The sequence below is a fragment of the Ovis aries genome, chromosome 2 (assembly GCF_016772045.2).
Source record: "Ovis aries strain OAR_USU_Benz2616 breed Rambouillet chromosome 2, ARS-UI_Ramb_v3.0, whole genome shotgun sequence".
NCBI classification, from domain to species: Eukaryota; Metazoa; Chordata; class Mammalia; order Artiodactyla; family Bovidae; genus Ovis; species Ovis aries.
In genome coordinates, this window is record NC_056055.1 from 214,149,386 (window position 1) to 214,169,893 (window position 20,508).

Below are 20,508 nucleotides of genomic sequence, written 5' to 3' on the forward strand. Positions count from 1 at the left end.
CCAAACTACAATCTGACTTAAAGTATTCTCAAAGAGTAATCAAAGGTTGGTTAAGATTTTTGAACAATTGCTTTATTTGTTCTCAAATGTTCAAAGAAATAATAGATTGAAGTCCCCAAACCATGAAACATAATCAAGAGATAACTTTGCTCTGAATTTTTGAGAAAGCAGTTGCTGTTTTTTATATCTTTATCCAACCCACCACTCTGAAGAAAATCACCTACAACTTCAATAGAATAACTGATATGCAGCTGAATGGGTTCAGATGAGATTTACTTAAATAAGAATACTTGGTTGCTGATTCTGACATAAAAGACAATGATTGAGAAAGCATAAGCATAAATCTCTGGCAAATATCAATAATAGACATTGAATGTTAACTGAATCTGAATTTATATGGAACTCCTAGTTCTGAATGTTACTTGTCAAATTACAGTATATCCAGATTTTTTTCTCATAAATGAAATAGTTACAAAGAATATCAAAAAAAATTTCTTTTCTCCTTCCTTCCTTCATTCATGTATCTATTTATTGTAGAAAACAGCAAGAATTCTGAAAATCTAAACCCATACCATACTTTAGGCACTAGTTATAAATAATGAGTCTCAGGAGACAGTTTTGTTTATAACATTTAGAGTTGGCATTTTCTCTGCCAAACATGTCATCCCCACCTACATTCATTCTCCAAATGGTATTTCTATAAAAGACTCTGAAGGAGCATGAAAAGACCAGAAGGTATTTTGAAGTTATATAGTTTGACCCCTAGACATCTTGCATCTAAGGCATCAAAGGGTGATCAATATATATTGATAAAGTATCTTAGCTTTAACTTTTTCCCACCTCAATTCAAGAGAATAAAGGTTGCAATGATGAGTAGAAATAAAGTTGTGAGCCAAATTCCTGACAGTTCTCCATATAGGATACTGAGTCATGAAACTCAGGCATGTATTTCCTTGATGGTCTGGTTGATTAAATGTGTTGAAGCAATATTCAGTGAAATGTTAGCTCTATAATTTCACCTAACTTAAAGGACCATCACTTTGGTAGTAAAAGTAAATTTCAATTTATAGGCATGCTGGGGGAACTACATTAGAAGAGTTATTTAGAGGAAATATTTTTGTAGGATTTGGGCCTATAACCTCATATTGGGTATAAATCACCCCAGCAGATAAAACAAAAAAGTAATACATCTGAGGTTCTTTTCGGTTTAAAATATACAAAATTGCAAAAATCATTCAGTCTGAAGGAGAATAATCTGGTCCACAGATTTAAGATGAGCATCACAGAAAATTTAATGATAAGAAAGCTTATTTAACCATTAATATAAAGCCTCAAATTTGAAAAAATAGCAATAGTATATAAAGAAGGAAGCCTATGACCACTTAAAATTTAATTCCTGATACCTAACTTAATGCTATCTGATATAAGAATTTTATTATTTATACAATCCAAGGAAAGATATAACCAATCAAGTGATTTTCGTCTGTTCATATTTCCCAATCATTTAAGACTGTAAGTACATTGAAAATATAATCCTTAAGAGATGTACACTGTACTAAGCATATTTACTCAAAAATATATCTTGAATACTTATAAAATTTGTTATGAATTTTAGCAAAGACAAATCAAAGTTTCAGTTTTTATTGTTTTTTGACTTTAAAATGAAGGCAATGACAATGACTGTGAGATTATCATGAGCCTAGAAGACTAGAAAGAGATGTTTATATAATAAAAGGTATCTAGTACAGTGATTGGGCATAGCAATAAATATTTGTTACCATTCACTGATACAGGAACTAAATGAGTACTCCTTAAATAGTAATTTTAAGATGTTAATTAATAAACTAAACAAAGAGCAATGAAAGGCACTTCAGATAATTACTTTGTATATTTGCAACTCATCTTTTTCATTAAGCAGCAATTTGTGTCATAACTTTCAATGTCATATAAGCTTGCAAGTATTTTTTTAAAGAAATCAGAGACCTTTAATATTTTGTTTTTCAGAGTAAAATTCTGACAGTCATGGGACTTCCCTGGCAGTCCAGTAGTTAAGACTCCATACTTTCAAAGCAAGGGGTATAGTTTGATCCCTGGTCAAGTAACTAAGATCCCACATGCTGCATGGAACAGCCAAAAATATGATAGTTGTATTGTTATGAATGATAAAAGTGAGAAATTTAAGAACTTGTATGACATATTTAATCTCGGAATATTTTAGCATCCTATATAATAAAAAAGAAGAAAACAAAAATACTGAAACTGTATCTCAACATGTTGAGCAGTATTTTAAAAGTTAGAGTTCCATATGTGAAGTAAAACCTTAAGGATCTAACTTTCCAAATGTTAAGGGATAATGTAACTGATTCCACAGAGGTAGATACATTTTTCCATGTCAGCAAACTGGTTCTATAATAAACTTCTCTGTTAAATGTCAGCTTATTGTCTTAAAGTCTCATACTATATTTATTTTTAATTATTTCATCACATCCAAAATTAAAATTCACCATTCTCCTTGTTACAACCACAATTATTAATACTGATACAATTTTAATATCTTTTAATTTGCATTTTCATTTATTTAAATATCATCATGTTGAACACTGTTAATTATACTCTGTTGTTCAGGACATCACATTTATGCCAGTTACTGGTGTCATCGGCAGAGAGAATGACATAAGTAATATTCAGCCTGCTTTAGTGGAAGGGTTTGGGGAGGGAGGCTAAGACATTCGCCTAATTAACCCAAGATATTTCTCTGAACACTTCAGTGACTATCTGTTTTGGTTTTTCATATAGATAATAGTCATTACTGCCTGTAACTTATTGCACCTAACATGTGTTAAAAAGCCATGAGACTCCAATTTATTTACTGTTTCTTGCATCGATTCCTTAAGTTATCTTAGACAAATCATCTAAAGCCTCTGCATTTGAGCTTCATAAACAAATATACAGTCTAAAGTTTCTTGCAAATCAAACCAAAATTTGAGAAAAAGATTAAATGAAAAATATATTTTCAACAAAGAAATGAAATAGTTCACTTTTCTTCATGAAAATCAGAAAATATCCATTGGCTCTTCAATTTATAGAGCTTCAATGTCCAATAAAAATATAATGTGAGTCATACATGTAATTTAAATGTTCTAGCAGACAAAATTAATACGTAAAAAGCAACAGGTAAAAGTCATCTAAATAATATATCTAATAAAAATATCATGTAAAACTATACAATAGTATAAAGAGATGTTTTATATTCTTTTCTTTGCACTATCTTTAAATTTTTCATGCATTTTATACTTAAAGTATATCCATTGTGGCCACATTTCAAGGGCCGGATAGCTGTATGTGGCTAGTAGCTGTGGTATCAGGACAGATGTAGAGAATGTAGGTTTCCTGAGAGTAGTTCCATGTACCTTTCTATCTGTAGGGCCTAGGATACTACTGGACATATAGTAGAAATTCAAAAATATTTGTTCAACGATTTTTTCAAAGTAATAATTTAGATTAGAGTAGGAGTCATCAATTTTTTTTTCCTTAGGTTCCAATCAGATGGGCTTAAATATATATATCTTGATAGTACTGGCACAATAAAGAATAAATACATGGGAAGATTAAAAAAGCAGGGTAAAAAATGAGGTAATAAAAGGTAAAGACAGCAAAACAAAGAAGGTATAGAACAGGATAGATTTAAAAAAAAAAAAAGGTAGTTGTAGAAGAGTAAAGCAAAATGCCACCAACTATTTATGGCACTTCAATTCTTAAATAATTATTTTAACACTGTTAACATTTTAGAGCATATAACTGAATGTCCATTACAACTATAAATCTTAATATCTCACTGTATTTACTACTGGTCATTTTTACTTGTAAAGACAATGAATTTGTTTCTTTAACCAGCAACGTCTGGACTACAGTCTTATCCATATTACCAATTTCAGAGTCTGAGTGGTTTAAATTCATCTGCTTCACACAAGCAGTGCAATATCTCCTTCACAACAAATTAAGGGAAACTATAGTCACCAAAATTAAATGTGGCAAGCACAGTTACAAATACAAATGGATGGTTCCAGGGGGAAAAGGGGAGGTAGGAGGAGTTGGGAGACTGGGATTAACACATATACACTATTGATACTATGTATGAAATAGATAACTAATGAGAAAATACTGCAGAGCACACACAGAACTCTGCTTAACATACTGTGGTGGCCTGAATAGGAAGAAAGTCCACAAAGGACGGGTTATACGTATATGAATGTCTGAGTCACTTTGCTATACAGTAGAAACTAGCACAATACTGTAAAGCAACCATATTCCAATAAAAATTAATAAAAAAGAAGAAGGGGAGAAGGTCCACACTATATCATTTAAGTGAATCGATCATATGCATCCACCTTTCCTCGAGGTCTAAACCTTTTAAAATCCACAAATAGGACCGTTTTTAAAGAACGTATTCATAACAAATTTGACAAATAAAAGGATCCTACCAGTTAAACAAGTAGTAAGGAATCCCTTAGTAGGGGGAGATTCAACGAAACACACAGACAAATGCAGAGAAAGTAACATCCACACCGTAATCTGTGCTTAGTCTCTCAGCTGTATCCAATTCTTTGTCACCCTTTGGACTGTAACCACCAGACTCCTCTGTCTGTGGGATTCTTCAGGCAGGAATGGGTTGCCATTTCCTTCTCCAGGGTTCTTCCCGAGCTAGTGATGGAACCAGCATCTCCTGTGTCTCCCGCATTGCAGGCAGATTTTTCACTTGATGAGCAATTGGGGAAGCCCATCAGATACACCACAATCTACAGACTCAGAAAAGCCCTGGTAAACAAGTAGAGAAAGACAGAGGACTTCCTGGGACAGTTCTGCTCAGTTCAGTTGCTCAGTCATGTCAGATTCTCTGTGATCCCATGGACCATAGCATACCAGCCCTCCCTGTCCATCATCAACTCTTGGAGATTACCCAAACTCATGTCCATTGAGTCAGTGACGCCATCCAACCATCTCATCTTCTGTCATCCCCTTCTTCACCTGCCCTCTATCTTTCCCAGCATCATGGTCTTTTCAAATAAGTCAGTTCTTTACATCAGGTGGCCAAAGTATTGGAGTTTCAGCTTCAACATCAGTCCTTCCAATGAACACTGAGGACTGATCTCCTTTAGGGTGAACTGGGTGGATCTCCTAGCAGTCCAAGGGACTCTCAAGAGTCTTCTCCAACACCACAGTTCAAAAGCATCAATTATTCAGTGCTCAGCTTTCTTCACAGTCCAACTCTCACATCCATACATGACTACTGGAGAAACCATAGCCTAGACGGACCTTTGTGGACAAAGTAATGTCTCTGCTTTTAAATATGTTGTCTAGGTTGATTATAACTTTCCTTCCAAGGAGTAAGCATCTTTTGATTTCATGGCTGCAATCACCATCTGCAGTGATTTTGGAGCCCAAATAAACTCAGCCACTGTTTCCGCATCTATTTGCCATGAAGTGATGGGGCTGGATGCCATGATCTTAGTTTTCTGAATGTTGAGTTTTAACTCAACTATTTTACTCTCCTCTTTCACTTTCATCAAGAGGCTCTTTAGGTCTTCTTCACTTTCTGCTCTAAGTGACACTTTCTGGGAGGTGACATTCCAGTGTAAATAGGCTAAAAGCTAGCAGGTGCGAGCCACTCTCTTGCTTCAGAAATCCCAAAGGGTGGAGCAAAGCTAGTTATGTCACCTCGCAGGTGGTGTCATCTGCATATCTGAAGTTATTTGCTGGTATTTCTCCCAGCAATCTTGATTCCAGCTTGTGCTTCCTCTAGCCCAGCAGTTCTCATGATGTACTCTGCATATAAGTTAAATAAGCAGGGTGACAATATACAGCCTTGACATACTCCTTTTCCTATTTGGAACCAGTCTGTTCCACTTCCAATTCTAACTGTTGCTTTCTGATCCGCATACAGATTTCTCAAGAGGCAGGTCAGGTGGTCTGGTATTCCCATCTCTTTCAGAATTTTCCATGCTATTGAGGAAACAGTTCAAGTCTTCAATTCATTTATTAGCTTTTGCCTTGAGGTAACATCACCTAGTTGAACCCCGAGGAAAGTGAAGATCCTCCTTTAACAGGCATAGAGTTTTTAAGTCTTTCTCAGAGTCTTATATTTCACATCATAGGCTCTGTTTTGGGGTGGTAGAGAGGGGGAGAATAGAGATAGCAAGTAGAAGAGGAACTATTTGGACCATTCCAGGAACCTAGACAGGGAAGGACCCTGCTTCTTTTGTGATACTGGGGCTGGGAGGGGCAGTGTCATAATTTCCCTGTCTTCTCGATAGACCATTATGAGGTGAAGCAACTCGGGTGTCTGTCATATAACATTATTATTTTTATTTAGTGGGAGTCTGGTGGTAAATTTTCCAAAACTCATTGATTTAAGAATTATATATGTTTTTGTCAATCTAACAGCTGTCTCCCAACTGGATTTCAAACTCTATGAACATAAGAATGCCTGGTACCCACAAATTCATTAGATCAGTACTCAATAAATATTAGTTGGAAAAAAAATCACTGATATTTTGTCAGGTACTGTTTCAAAAGTATATAAAACTAATGGAACACATTAAAAGAGTAAGCTCATTCTAAATTATTTGAAGTATGTAAGTATTATATGTAGTCTTTTTTTAAAGTAAGATATAACTCAGATATACACACAAGTAACTCTCATCTCTTTTTATTGACGTGATTGATTAAGATGGCAAACAGCAGAAGTATATGTGACTATGTCAAATTGAACAGCTCTAGGTGGCGCAGACGGTAAAGTGTCTGTCTACAAGGCTGAAGACCTGGATTTGATCCTTGGGTTGGGAAGATCCCCGCCTGGAAAATCCCATGCACAGAGGAGCCTGGTAGGCTACAGTCCATGGGGTCGCAAAGAGTCGGACATGACTGAGCAACTTCACTGTATTCACTATAAAGTGAAGGATCTCAAACTGCTTTCTTCATCTCTTCCTATTTCCTTCTCCCCTCTTTCCATTTCCCTTCTTTGCTATTCGTTTCCTCTTCCTCCTTCCTTTCCACTTTCTGCCTCTAACTTCTATTTACGTTTTAAATTAAATCTTAGGCAAAAAGTTGTTTCCAAGGAAGATGATAACACTAATTTATTAGGTATCCCAACCTCAGTGCAGAAGCAAAGATCTTTCTAACAACTGCATAGATATAGACCTTTCCAACAAACAAATTAAATGCACTACTTCTTTCACATTTTCAACCCACCCCATAATCTAATGAAATGTAACACAGTGGAAGCCAAAGAAGCAATTTAAGTTTATAATAAAATGAGCAATATGAAGTTTTTAAGGAAAAAAAATTACTAAAATCATCCCAACTGTGAAAGTTTATAAGATCAAGGAATATGTTCTAAAAGTTATCATGGGCTAGTAGTCTGTCTAAAAATTACAAAATCATTCATCAATGAAAAATCTGTAAGTTTTTCAACATTCCAAGTGCAGTGAAGAATTCTAGGAAAATTTGGTAAGTCTCTTCACATGGGAGAGATAAAGGACAAGGCAGACAATTTAGAAATTAATGAAAATACATTACGGAAGCATATCCCTGTTGGACACCAATTTATATTGATCAATTTTATATAACAAAGTGTTCAATTTACAGTTTATGATACTTTTTTTGAGTTTACGCTTAAATAAATTTAGAAACTAAAAAGAACTGATATACATTTCAGATGATAGCAATGTAATCTCTTCACTATCAAATATGGCAAGTAAATGACATCAACTAGAAATGTTACAACTTTTAAGAAATTAATAAATTTATCCTACCCCTGTGGATTTATTTTGTGACAGTTTTTTCCATGGGTATGTCATCATATTTTATACACCTCAGAATACTCTTAACTGTTCCATTTGTGTGAATAAATATACTCTAATGCCATTATCCTGTGCTGGCACAAGAGGGCCAAGAGGAGCTACTCCACGTTCAAGGTCAGGAGGGGTGACCTCGTCCAAGGTAAGGAGCAGCAGCTGTGCTTTGCTGGAGTAGCCATGAAGAGATACCCACATCCAAGGTAAGAGAAACCCAAGTAAGACAGTAGGTGTTGCAAGAGGGCATCAGAGGGAAGACATACTGGAACCATAATCACAGAAAACTAGCCAGTCTGATCACACAGACCACAGCCTTGTCTAACTCAATCAAACTAAGCCGTGCCGTGTGGGGCCACCCAAGACGGATAGGTCATGGTGGAGAGGTCTGACAGAATGTGGTCCACTGGAGAAGGGAATGGCAAACCACTTCAGTATTCTTGCCTTGAGAACCCCATGAACAGCATGAAAGGCAAAATGATAGGATACTGAAAGGAACTCCCCAAGTAAGTAGGTGCCCAATATGCTACTGGAGATCGGTGGAAAAATAACTCCAGAAAGAATGAAGTGTTGGAGCCAAAGCAAAAACAATACCCAGCTGTGGATGTGACTGGTGATAGAAGCAAGATCCGATGCTGTAAAGACCAATATTGCATAGGAACCTGAAATGTCAGGTCCATGAATCAAGGCAAATTGGAAGTGGTCAAACAAGAGATGGCAAGAGTGAATGTCAACATTCTAGGAATTAGCAAACTAAAATGGACTGGAATAGGTGAATTTACATTAGATGACCATTATATCTACTACTGTGGGCAGGAATCCCTGAGAATAAATGGAGTAGCCATCATGGTCAACAAAAGAGTCCGAAATGCAGTACTTGGATGCAATCTCAAAAACAACAGAATGATCTCTGTTTGTTTCCAAGGCAAACATTCAATATCACAGTGATCCAAGCCTATGCCCCAAACAGTAATGCTGAAGAAGCTGAACGGTTCTATGAAGACCTACAAGATCTTTTAGAAAACACACCTAAAAGAGATGTCCTTTTCATTATAGGGGACTGGAATGCAAAAGTAGGAAGTCAAGAAATACCCGGAGTAACAGGCAAATTTGGCCTATGAGTACGGAATGAAGCAGGGCAAGGCTAATGTAGTTTTGCCAAGAGAACGCACTGGTCATAGTAAAAACCCTCTTCCAACAACACAAGAAAAGACTCTACACATGGACATCACCAGATGGTCAACACAGAATCAGACTGATTCTATTCTTTGCAGCCAAAGATGGAGAAGCTCTATACAGTCAGCAAAATCAAGACTGGGAGCTGACTGTGGATCAGATCGTGAACTCCATATTGCCAAATTTAGACTCAAATTGAAGAAACTAAGGAAAACCACTAGACCATTCAGGTATGACCTAAGTCAAATCCCTTATGCTTATATAGTGGAAGTGAGAAATAGATTTAAGGGACTAGATCTGATAGAGTGCCTGATGAACTATGGATGGAGGTTCGTGATATTGTACAGGAGACAGGGATCAAGACCATCCCCATGAAAAAGAAATGCAAAAAAGCAAAATGGCTGTCTGAGGGGGCCTTACAAATAGCTGTGAAAAGAAGAGTGAAAAACACAGGAGAAAAGGAAAGATATTCCCATTTGAATGCAGAGTTTCAAAGAAAAGCAAGGAGAGATAAGAAAGCTTTCTTCAGTGATCAATGAAAAGAAATAGAAGAAAACAACAGAATGAGAATGACTAGAGATCTCTTCAAGAAAATTAGAGATACCAAGGGAATATTTCATGCAAAGATGGGCTCGATAAAGGACAGAAATAGTATGGACCTAACAGAAGCAGAAGATATTAAGAAGAGGTGTCAAGAATACACAGAAGAACTGCACAAAAAAGATCTTTATGACCTAGATAATCACGATGGCGTGATCACTCACCTAGAGCCAGACATCCTTTTATGTGCAGTCAAGTGGGCCTTATGAACAAAGTTATTGGAGGTGATGGAATTACAGTTGAGTTATTTCAAATCCTGAAAGATGATGCTGTGAAAGTGCTGCACTCAATATGCCAGCAACTTTGGAAAATTCAGCAGTGACCACAGGACTGGAAAAAGTCAGTTTTCATTCCAATCCCAATCCCAATGTCAAAGATTGCTCAAACTAATGCACAGTTGCACTCATCTCACATGCTAGTAAAGTAATGCTCAAAATTCTCCAAGCCAGGCTTTAGCAATACGTGAACCGTGAACTTCCAGATGTTCAAGCTGGTTTTAGAAAGGGCAGAGGAAACAGAGATAAAAGCTGGTTTTAGAAAGGGCAGAGGAAACAGAGATAAAAGCTGGTTTTAGAAAGGGCAGAGGAACCAGAGATAAAATTACCAACATCCACTGGATCATCGAAAAAGCAAGAGAGTTCCAGAAAAACATCTATTTCTTCTTTATTGACTAGGCCAAAGCCTTTGACTGTGTGGATCACACTAAACTGTGGAAAATTCTGAAAGAGATGGGAATACCAGACCACCTGACTTGCTTCTTGAGAAACCTATATGCAGGTCAGGAAGCAACAGTTAGAACTGGACATGAAACAACAGACTGGTTCCAAATAGGAAAAGGAGTACGTCAAGGCTGTATGTTGTCACCCTGCTTATTTAACTTCTAGGCAGAGTACATAATGAGAAACACTAGACTGGAAGAAACACAAGCTGGAATCAAGATTGCCGGGAGAAATATCAATCACCTCAGATATGCAGATGACACCACCCTTATGGCAGAAAGCGAAGAGGAACTAAAAAGCCTCTTGATGAAAGTGAAAGAGGAGAGTGCAAAAGTTGGCTTAAAGCTCAACATTCAGAAAATGAAGATCATGGCATCTGGTCCCATCACTTCATGGGAAATAGATGGGGAAACAGTGGAAACAGTGTCAGACTTTATTTTCCTCGTCTCCAAAATCACTGCTGATGGTGACTGTAGCCATGAAATTCAAAGACGCTTACTCCTTGGAAGGAAAGTTATGACCAACCTAGACAGCATATTAAAAAGCAGGGACATTTTTTCCAACAAAGGTCTATCTAGTCAGTGGTATGGTTTTTCCAGTGGTCATGTGTGGATGTGAGTGTTGGACTGTGAAGAAGGCTGAGCACTAAAGAATTGATGCTTTTGAACTGTGGTGTTGGAGAAGACTCCTGAGAGTCCCTTGGACTGCAAGGAGATCCAACCAGTCCATCCTAAAGGAGATCAGTCCTGGGTGTTCACTGGAAGGACTGATGCTGAGGCTGAACCAATACTGTGGCCACCTCATGTGAAGAGTTGACTCACTGGAAAAGACCCTAATGCTGGGAGGGATTGGGGCAGGAGGAGAAGGGGACGACAGGATGAGATGGCTAGATGGCATCACCGACTTGATGCACATGAGTTTCGGTGAACTCCATGAGTTGGTGATGGACAGAGAGGCCTGACATGCTGTGATTCATGGGGTCGCAGAGTCAGACATGACTGAGCGACTTAACTGAATTGAACTGCATCTCATTATCTTTTTTTTCATTGTTAACTGATATGTAACATTTATAATTTAGTATTAAAATATCCCAGTTTAAAATAATAAATCAGAATCTGATTCAAGGTCATGTTCTTCTCTCCCCTCTTTGTAGAAATATAATTAATTTATCATTTTATGAATGTCATGAATTCTTGTATGATGGCATATTTACCACCATTTCTGGGCTCCCCTGGTGGTTCAGTGGTAAAAAAAAAAAAATCCACCTGCCAGTGCAGGATATGTCGATTTGATCCCCGAATTGGGAAGATCCCGTAATGAAGGAAATGGCAGTGCACTCCACTATTCTTGCCTGGGAAATCTCATTGACAGAGGAGCCTGGCAGGCTGCAGTCCATGGGGTGCAAAAGAGTTGGACACGACTGAGAGACTAAACAACAATTACCACCATTCTTACATATCACAATTTAGTTTCATTTCGCTCTAAAAGATTTTCTAAGTCTCTTTCTTAATTTCGCATTTTTAAAAATTGTTTCACTCTTAATAAACTCGGGTACGTGCTCAGTCGCTTCAGTCACGTCTGACTCTTTGCAACCCTGTGGACTGTAGCCTGCCAGGCTCCTCTGTCCATGGGATTTCCCAATAAACTTGGGTACCATCTATCAGTTTGGACCCACTTGCAAATTGCATTAACTACTACTGTTTATTCTCTTCTACTAAATCACATAGTGGTAAATGGGATTCAGTCTCAAAGTTCTTGAGGTACTTTTTCAGCCTGAATCATTTTCCATTTGTGATAACCTCCCCCACTCCAAGTTAAACTATCTTTGACTTCCAAATCCACTTCTAGATAACTAGCTTAACAGTGAATAGAGCTATAGCAGCTGTAAGACAAGGAAATCTTTTCTCTTTAAAAAGTAAACTCACTCTACACATCTGTGTCTCTTTTGCTGTCTCACATACAGGGTCATCATTACCATCTTTCTAAATTCCATATATATGTGTTAGTATACTGTATTGGTGTTTTTCTTTCTGGCTTACTTCACTCTGTATAATCGGCTCCAGATGTGTAGAGTGGACTTTTGGACTCTGAGGGAGAGGGAGAAGGTGGGATGATTTGGGAGAATGGCATTGAAATATGTATACTATCATGTAAGAAACGAGTCGCCAGTCTATGTTCAATGCAGGATACAGGATGCTTGGGGCTGGTGCACAGGGATGATCCAGTGAGATGATATGGGGTGGGAAGTGGGAGGGGGGTTCATATTTGGGAACTCATGTACACCCGTGGCGGATTCATGTCAATGTATGGCAAAACCAATACAGTATTGTAAAGTAAAATAAAGTAAAAATAAAAATAAAAGTAAACTCACACTGTAAGATCAGTTGGCTAAATTGGATCTTTTCTTAAAATGCTGAATTTATTAAAACAATGAGTTATCAAATTATTTTCAAAATTAACCGAGCTCAGTTTTGTCAAGAATGCTTGGGAAAGTACTGAATTGCAAATATTGCACTCAGGTTCACATGAATAAAAAAATTTTGAAGCTGTCTTTGTCTATTCTTATTTCATTTTAAAAAAATTTTTTCCAGTACACTTTTTTCCCCAAATATATTTTCAAGGACTCTATCTTCAAACATTTTTGGTGAATTTCAGCATTGCAATGTGGATGCTAAGAGGTTGAGATCGACATTCATGATATTATATTTTTTTTAAATTTAAACAGTTCAATTAAATCATTTGAAAATGCAGTGAATTACCTTTGTATCAATAACATTCCTATAGTGTAGAATGAAAAAAAGAATACTAAAATAATATTTTGGTGACCTCCTTTCATGAAGGATCAATTTCTGAAACTTCTGAAAGATATTTAGTATAAACAGCTAACTCGCATGTGGATTCATTTACTACTTACATCATTAAGAAGGAAATTAAAAGAAAGTCTCAATTAAGAAAGAAAAATACTTGAGCCAATTGCTTAATTGTGATCTCCTTCCAGGTCTTTTAACCCAGAAAGATTCTTTCCCTTCCATTTACTATTTTACTATGGGCAAGTCATTATAAATCATCATCAACATTATTTCTTTCATTACTTTCCATTGTTAACAGATGTAGAGAGCAAGAGTTTAAATTCTAATTGTATAATGGGGTGAGGCTGAATTAATTAACAATCTCAAGTTTGTGGGAAAATTTAAGCTAATTTATTTTGTCTTTAGGAAAAAAAAAAAAAAAAAAAGGCTGGCCATGACTTGAGGTACCTTAGTACTATGAGATTATTCAAGTCATGAAGAAACAGGAACTTTGAGCATTTCACAGTACAATTTATACATTATACACCAAAATAAATGAATGCTTAGAATTGTAGGCAAAGATTGCAGAAAATGTTCATTAATTACAAGCCTTTGGTTCTTTTTAATATTTGGTCCTACTTTACTGTTATTGCACATAAGACTGCAAGAATAAAAAAGAAAATATCATTATACCTCTCTGATCTTCTCAATTAGCACATTCATTTGATGATAAAATAACTCAATAAATAACAATGAGCAAGTCTTACATCATTCTGAGTGTCTGGGTTAGAAATTTGGTTTCTCTAAATTAGATTTATCTCAGAAAGATTAGCAATTCAAGAATAGGAACCCGACAGCCTGCCCCAAAGGAAGTTTCTAGGACAGGTACACACAGGTATGCACACACACACACACACACACACACAGACCACAAACATCATACGATTATTGCTTCTCACTTCTATTAACTTTATTAAAATTACTTTAAAAACAGCCATATTGCAACACATAGCTTTGATTTGTTGTAGATTCTACGTTGGCAAAATAATTAACGAAATAACTCAGTAAGAATTATAAAAAGTCTGGTGTACTTTTAATAATACGGTGTCTGAAACTTTTATCAGAGTTATGCAAATATCTTCCTATGTCTGCATAGAAACCACAGTTGTTCTGCGGTTCCAAATGGTCTGTGCCACTTTGCCATCTCACACACGGTGATACTTAAGATTTCCTTAGTATAAATGTACAAATGTACAGTATAAATATAATGGTCAGATTTCAGATATTTTGTTCATTCATGGATTCTTAGCTTTGAACTTTGATGCCAAAGGAGGGAGACATATTATACAACAAATTTCCTGACACTACAATGAGCTAATTACTTTCTAAAAGCAATAACTGAATTCACAGAAGACACATGGACAATATAGAGCTAAAGATACACTTACCGTCACTCAGAAAGACTTAGCAGAGCAGTTGCATCATGAAATCTATCTTATTTTAATAAATGTATCTCCAAATATAAATTAGATGAGGAAGTAAGAAGCCAAATATTGATTCCTACTAGTACAAAATTTTAAAACAATTTCCAAGAAATTATGTGAGCTACTGACCAGGAGAATGTTATAACAAATCTGTAACTTTTGAATGGCAATTATTCTTTGAGGAAACTATCACAACTCATCTTTTTACTTTGAATATTTTATTATTTTTATCAACTTTCCTCATAAATAAGAGAAATTGTATTGACCTTTTTTCTGTTACCTAGTGTAGGAAGATGCACTGGAAGAATCTCATACTCAAACACACACATACATTATAAGCATGATTGTTTGGACTCTATGGAAACTTACACTTCCTTTTGGAGAGGCAGGAACCACGTGATAATCTAGCAGCAAAGAAAATGTAACTCCCAAATTAGTCCTTAATCAAATCTGATGGGTATGCCCTGACAGCAAGTCCATCTGAAGTCCACCCCCCACTTTAGTATCCTCAATCTTAAATTCAGCATTTATCAAGCACATGGCAACTCTCATTCACACTAAATATGTTTTCAGGTGAATTTACTCTGGAATCCCGAACGATCTAGTTTAAGTTCAAAATCACTCTTTGACAGAATTGCATCCAGATAGCCCCTGGCATTCTGATAAAAGTGGATTGTCAATAAAATGCTCAACAAAACTGCTTGTTTGGAATGTATGGTGTCAGATGATACACTAGTAGCTGAACAAGCATATTTCTAAAAATAGACTTTAGTTAAAAAACACTTTCTTTAAGTGGATGCATTCATGCTATGAATTTATATCTCATTAAAGCTATTTTTCTATGTTAAAAAACCACTTGCTTATTTTAGTAGTTAATTTTTTATCATTGATCTATTTGGCTCAGCAACAAATTTGAGGAAGTTATTTGGGAGCAACTATATTGAAAACAATTAGATTAAAACCCAGAGGTGTTTGTTGTTGTTGTTCGTGTTCCCTTACCCATTTGTTATATGCTTTTTATTCAGTACTTTCAAAATTATAGAGTTAATGCATTTTCTGCTTTTAAAGTAATTATTAAGTGCCTGAGAAAGCTTTTCTATGTTTCAATTCACATTTTTATGTGTTTTAATGTACTTGAATAATTAATATTTCAGTCATTTACTTACATTTGTTTCATTAAGTAATTTCCTCTGATAGATAACACAGTCAAAAACATAGGTTAAGATGACTATGAGCAATTTCCTATTCTCATTTTCTTTTCAGAATTGTCATTTCAAATAGCAAAGTAAAACAGCTTTGTGATCAATTAAAAACTCTTACCTAAAGATATGATACTAATCAAAAAACATATTTGATCTTTAATTCTAAACTAATTGTTCTCAAATTTTAACAGCCATCTGGAACATGGATTGCATGATTAAACATCGTTTGTTTATTAAAAAAACATAGGTTGTAGACCCCATGGTAAAGAATGATGCTTTGGGACTGAGGCTAGTACTTCCAAATTAGCATGCCTAACAATCATCTCTTCCAACAACACAAGTCTCTTCCAACAGCACAAGAGACAACTATACACATGGACATCACCAGATGGTCAATACCAAAATTATATTGATTATATTCTTTATAGCCAAAGATGGGGAAGCTCTATACAGTCAGCAAAAACAAGACCGGGAGCTGACTGTGGCTCAGATCATGAACTCCTTATTGTCAAATTCAGACTTAAAGAAAGTAAGGAAAACCACTAGACCATTCAGGTATGACCTAAATCAAATCCCTTATCATTATACAGTGGAAGTGATAAACAGATTCAAGGGATTAGATCTGATAGAGTGCCTGAAGAACTGTGGATGGAGGTTCATGACATTGTACAGGAGGCAGGGATCAAGACCATCCTCAAGAAAAAGAAATGCAAAAGAGCAAAATTGTTGTCTGAGGAGCCTTACAAATAGCTGAGAAAAGAAGAGAGCTAAGGCAAAGAGGGAAAAGGAAATATATACCCATTTGAATGCAGAGTTCCAAAGATAGCAAGGAGAGATAAGATAGTGATCAGCGCAAAGAAAATGAGGAAAACAATAGACTAGGAAAGACTAGAGATCTCTTTAAGAATATTCGAGAAACCAAGGGAAATTTTCACGCAAAGATGGGCACAATAAAGAACAGAAATGGCATAGACCTAACAAAAGCAGAAGGTATCAAGAAAAAGTGGCAAGAATACACAAAAGACTATATACAAAAAGATCTTAATGACCCAGATAACCACGATGGTGTGATCACTCACCTAGAGCCAGACATCCCAGAGTCCAAACTCAGTGGGGTTTAGGAATAATCACTACAAGCAAGCCTAGTGGAGGTGACTGAATTCAGGCTGAGCTATTTCAAGTTCTGAAAGATGATGCTGTTAAAGTGCTGCACTCAATAAACCAGAAAATTGGAAAACTCAGCAGTGGCCACATAACTGGAAAAGGTTACTTTTCATTCCAATCCAAAAGAGAGGAAATGCCAAAGAATATTCAAACTACTGCACAACTGCACTCATCTTACACACTAGCAAAGTAATGCTGAAAATTATCCATGCCAGGCTTCAACAGTATGTGAACCAAGAACTCTCAGATGTTCAAGCTAGATTTAGAAAAGACAGAGGAACCAGAAATCAAATTGCCAGCATCTGTTGGATCATAGAAAAAGCAAATGAGTTCCAGGAAAACATGGCGTCTGCTTTATTGACTACACCAAAGCCTTTGACTGTGTGGATCACAAGAAACTGTGGAAAATTCTTCAAGAGATGGGAATACCAGACCACCTTACTTGCCTCCTGAGAAATCTGAATGCAGGTCAAAAAGCAACAGTTTTAACTGGACATGTAACAACAGACTGGTTCCAAATCAGGAAAGGAATATATCAAAGCTGTATATTGTCACCCTGCTTATTTAACTTCTAAGCAGAGTACATCAGGTGAAATGCCAGACTGGATGAAGCACAAGCTGGAATCAAGATGGCCAGGAGAAATATCAATAACCTCAGATATACAGATGATACCACCCTTATGGCAGAAAGCAAAGAGGAACTGAAGAGCTTCTTGATGAAAGTGAGAGATGAGAGTGAAAAAGCTGGCTTAAAACTCAACATTCAAAAAATTAAGATCATGGCATCGGTCACATCACTTCATGGCAACTAGATGGAGAAACAGTGGAAAGAGTGACAGGCTTTATTTTCTTGGGCTCCAAAATCACTGCAGGTTGTAACTACAGCCGTGGAATTAAAAGGTGCTTGCTGCTTGGAAGAAAAGCTAGGACCAGCCGAGACAGCATATTAAAAGGCAGAGGCATTACTTTACCAACAAAGGTCTGTCTAGTCAAAGGTATGGTTTTTCCAATAGTCATGTATGGATGAGAGAGTTGGACTATAAAGAAATCTGAGTGCCGAAGAATTGATGCTTTTGAATTGTGGTGTTAGAGGAGATTCTTAAGAGTCCCTTGGACTGCGAGGAGATGAAACTAATCAATTCTAAAGGAAATCAGTCCTGACTACTGATTGGAAGGACTGATGCTGAAGCTGAAGCTCAAATACTGGCCACCTGATACAAAAAACGTATTCATTGGAAAAGACCCAATTGCTGGGAATCACTGAAGGCAGGAGGAGAATGGGATGACAGAGGATGAGATGGTTGGATGGCATCACCAATGGACATGAGTTTGAGCAAGCTCCTGAAGTTGGTGATGGATAGGGAAGTCTGGTGTGCTGCAGTCTATGGGGTTGCCAAAGGTCGACACAACTGAGTGAATGAACTGGACTGAACTGAACAATAAGCTCAGGGTAATTTTAATTCAAGTGGTCCTTATAATACATTTTGAGAAATGTCATTTTTGTATCATAGTATATAGCCAAAATATGTATCCAGCCTTAAAAATAAAATTAAAGAATTCTTAGAATGGCAGACATTTCTAAATGAAAAGAACTTTAAGAGAGTATCCAGTCCAGGCTCATGTTTTACAGATGAGGAAACTAAGGTCTAAAATGTGAATGTCATGCCTCAAAGCATACAAATATAAAGTGGCAAGACTAGGATTAGAACTTACTCTTTCTTATTTCTACTCAATTCTTGACCTTGGAACCAATGTTCTCTTTCCTTATGTCTAAACTTAAACAATATTTTTAAAAAGTGATTAGTGTTAAAAAAGAATTCTAGCATATTCACTATTTTTGCTAGTACAGGAATATGCTACATGGAATTCTGTATCTTCAGATCATCACCAAACCTACTTAAAAAAAGATTTAAAAAATCTGAATTGAATTCATGACTGAATCATAACTTTAAATAAAACATACTTTTTCTTAAATGTATATTGTTCCTCAGATGGTTTAGTCTTCTATTAACTCCAAAAATCCAATTATTTACTCTATACTGAACATTACCATTTACTGATGATTATATTCATCTCCATACTCTGCTCTATTTTCCTTTAAAATCTCCAGAAAACAGGAATCAAAAATATTTAAAAGGCTGATAGTCTTCTCCAGCATCCTTTTCAATTTTTTTTGTCTTTAGTCTCCTTCTGTCTCTCTACAAGGAAAACAACAAATACTTGAATAGGGTGTGCTGTGCTGTTCTGCGCTTAGGTAACTCAGGAAAAAAAAAAAAAAAAAGCTTGCCACAATATCATTTTAAAATAATGTTCACTTCCTCTCTATCAAAGTCCACCTACAAGGAGCTATTCAAAAAAGAGATATCAGTAAACTGTGAGCTTTATCCGACCTCAAGTTAGTTAAAATAATGACCAACTTTCACTGAATACTTAAACTTCATCCAGGTATCCCTAGGTTAAGTGTTTTATATGTATTATCATAAAGTCCTATGAAGTAGGTATTTTTATTATGCCCAGTTTAAAAATTCAGTAAAGTGAGCTCAGAAGAAATACATAAGTTGTCCAGAATCACACAGCTAGTAAATGGTACAGATAGCACTCAAATAAAAGTTTATATGAAAAAAAAAAAGTCTTTATGCTTAAAGTATTCAACAGTCTATCAACAAATCTGCTCAGTTTAGGCTACATTTTAAAATTGAGGATATTTCAATTTCTCTGATATAATTTCTGTTGTAATCAGGCATTTCTTCCATTCGCTTGTTTTGCAAAATTAGGAACACAAAATAGCATGATGAGGGAAGAACTCCTTCACAGTCTATTGTTTATGAATGTAATTTTTTTTCTCCTCAATGGGTTTATTTTGAATTAGTTATATCTTTCCTCAAAATAAATGTTGTAAGAAATAAATTGAGTTAGTCTCTATAAAAAGAGATAGAAAAAAGATCAAAAATTTTAAAAAATGAGATATGTAACAAGATATCTCTTTAGTAAATTTGATTTTACCTAGAACATTTTGACAGGTGGGAATAAGACCTGGAAATAGTTGTTTTTCGTTTGTTTGTTTCTGGGAAAACTGAAACTGACTGCCTTAGCTGGAGTTGAAAAGAGCTGCCTTAAACCCAAATCGGCTGTTAATTATATTATAATAAGTACATTTACTGAACAGAAACATGTTTTCTAAGATCCTGCTTACAAGACTTCTTTTTCTTTCTTTTTTTAACCATGTAAGTCTTGTCAGACTATTTCCCTCTGGAAGCTGAAACTCCTGGGCCTCTTATTGACAATGATACAGAATGGGGAAGGAGAAAGCTGAAATAAAAGACCCTCCCAGTTTTGATGACATTTTGCCACATGCCAAGGCTAACCAATGCCAAGGAAATTAATTCCTATAATGCTTCCATGTTCTCTTTCCCTCAGGCTCATGGGATTACAGACATTACAGACTGGTCCAAATGCCATGATTCTGACTATAACATCACTTGTGATCTCTGTTACCTCCAGCACCTCAGGTGTTAAAACTCACT

At 36.1% G+C, this 20,508-nt stretch overlaps 1 protein-coding gene across 3 annotated transcripts in view; it reads right to left on the reverse strand.

Annotated features, from left to right (window-relative positions):
* Positions 1-20,508, reverse strand: part of ERBB4 (erb-b2 receptor tyrosine kinase 4) — a 1,296,210-nt gene that overhangs the window by 1,018,357 nt on the left and 257,345 nt on the right. The gene's annotated exons all lie outside the window — the stretch shown is intronic.